We start from the raw sequence: 2491 nt of genomic DNA, 5'->3' as shown, positions 1-2491 counted from the left end.
TCTCACATCATTTCATCTTGTCAAAATCCCTCCCAAGTTGTCATATGATCCTTGTTAATTTATTATGTTCTCAATGGTGGCTTCATTTCTAGCAGTAATAAAACAATTCACAGAAATTACAAATTTTAGATCACAATATTCTTTTTTGTACAGATCTAAGGCAAATAGGCAACCTTACTCCTAGTAGTTAAAGTTTAGATTTTCCCCCATCTCCCCAGCCTTCATATGTTTTATTTGTCTCAAAATTGCTGTGTTTCATTTTGAAATCCGAGCTTTACTAGACCATTCCACCAGCTCAACATAAAGCCTAACATAAGTTTTTCTCCATCAGTACTTTGGGCATATGCTAGAAAACATGTCTAATGTGTACGGCATAGAAAAGTTATCAGAAAATGAGAGAAAATATTTCCCAATACCATTCTACAATAAGTTCTTATAAATAAAAACCATTGGATGAGCTCAATATGATATTCGTTGTAATAACCAACACCAATTTAAGAAACGGTGTAGCAAAATGAAATTTTTAAATATACTACATCATTTATACAAAAGTAGTCGAATAAACAACAGTAAATATTGTATTCCAAAAATATCTCTGTAAAATAACTTATTTCCTAAACTATAAAATATAATCCTCTTTTTTTGTTTTAATTTACAAAGACATAAATGTCAAATAACCAAATTTAAGATATTTTTTATTGTAAAAACAAACAAGATGCCACTTATATTCAAATATTTAAAAGAAAAACAAACATGTTATTCAAAATTTCGTATTCAGACCCATTCAGACTTTAAAAAAATTAAGACTCATTTAGATTTCAGACAAAAAAACAAACGCTACCTAAGAATCTACTCCGACCTCTTTTTTCTTAACCCTTCCCTTGATATATAACATAATTACATTTATTAAAATAAAATAACGTTACATTTATTCAAATAATATTATTACATTATTTAATAATATCACATTTATTAAATATTATTATTTACATTACTTCTAAGTTAAAATTACTTAAAAATAATATGATTATATTTATTTAAAATCAATAATTTACAACAATAAATAATAATAAGTAGTTTATTCTAATAAAATATTAATTTTGTATTATATTATTAATAATAATGTTTCATTTGTGTTGCTCTTATCAATAATTTTTAACTCACATAATTAAAATCAAAATTAATAAAAAATTTATGATTTACATAATTAAGAATATTAATAATAATTATTAACTTATATGATTAAAATTAATAATAAAGTAAATAGTTAATTTTGGAAATATTTTTTATTCACTTTGTAATTAAAAAACTATAATTTTTTAAATAAGGGCAAAGTTGTAATTTAAAATAATTCAGTCATAATTTAAGATAAAGTAAATATATAAATGAGATTATAATTCCTATTTCACACTTTCATTCAGTATAAGTAAACAATACACCCTCACTCCCACTTCACATTCTCAATCCCAAGGTTCTCACTCCTTCAGATTCCCAATCTAATTCAAAAAGTAAACGCTACCTTATATTTAATGATTTGTGTCTAAGGAATATAGATATTAATCTTTTTTTTTTTTTACTTTTTTGTCAAAACCAAATTCTAGCCAACATAAAAAAAAAATTATGAAATTAATTATTTTTTATTGCATGGATACCCTCGATTCTATGATTTTTGTTGGTTATAATTGCAAGAAATTAATGCAAAATTTTCAAATAACAAAGCAAACAAACAACAAAAAATTTTAAGTAAACAGGGGTTTAGGATGCGGTGAGTGTCAGATAGTATGACTGAAATGATTACTTATTCCTTTTGATAATTTCAAAAGAAATAAAATCGTAATTTAGAAAAAAAAATTAAAAGGTTGTTAAAAGATGAAAAAAATGGAGTGCCCGTAGCCCCGCTAAAATAATAATAATAATAATCAAAAGCCCAAATAGCAAGGCCTTTGAGCTTAGAGAGTAAATATATTCAGGCTCTTTTGACAAGAAACCTCGATTGGCTTGATTGGGCCGGCCGAACCGGTCCAATAAAGTTAAAGCTTGAGTGCGGATATCTTTTTGGTTGGTACTGCAGTGGCCTTGAGCTTGGGCATTGGAGCAACATTACCTATTGAAAAATCTTTAATTTTAGGTCTTTTTAAATTGATTCAATTGTAAAATATTATGACGCGTGTATCTAGGAAGTAGTCACTTCAAAGTCAAAGTGAATTCTCCTTAGATATTTCTATTCAATTTAATTCCAGTCTAAATATATAGACAGGTTTAAAGGTGCAAAATGGAGATAAAATTTACTCTGTTTCTTTACTGTAAAAGACAAACGTTGACCATGCAATTTTTCTTCTCCACGATATTTGCTGGTAGCTAATTAATTATCCATGGTCCCGGATTTCATTTTTTTGGGAAGGATTTTGAATTCCTTGAAGCCTCCCCATTTGAACAACTCGATCAGGACACTCTCGACTTTTAGTTTCAAAGTTTTGGTCAGCAAACGGAA

The sequence above is a fragment of the Citrus clementina genome, unplaced genomic scaffold (genome assembly GCF_000493195.1).
Source record: "Citrus clementina cultivar Clemenules unplaced genomic scaffold, Citrus_clementina_v1.0 scaffold_6, whole genome shotgun sequence".
NCBI classification, from domain to species: Eukaryota; Viridiplantae; Streptophyta; class Magnoliopsida; order Sapindales; family Rutaceae; genus Citrus; species Citrus x clementina.
The sequence above is the reverse complement of the archived record's forward strand: the minus strand, read 5'-3'. Positions refer to the sequence as shown.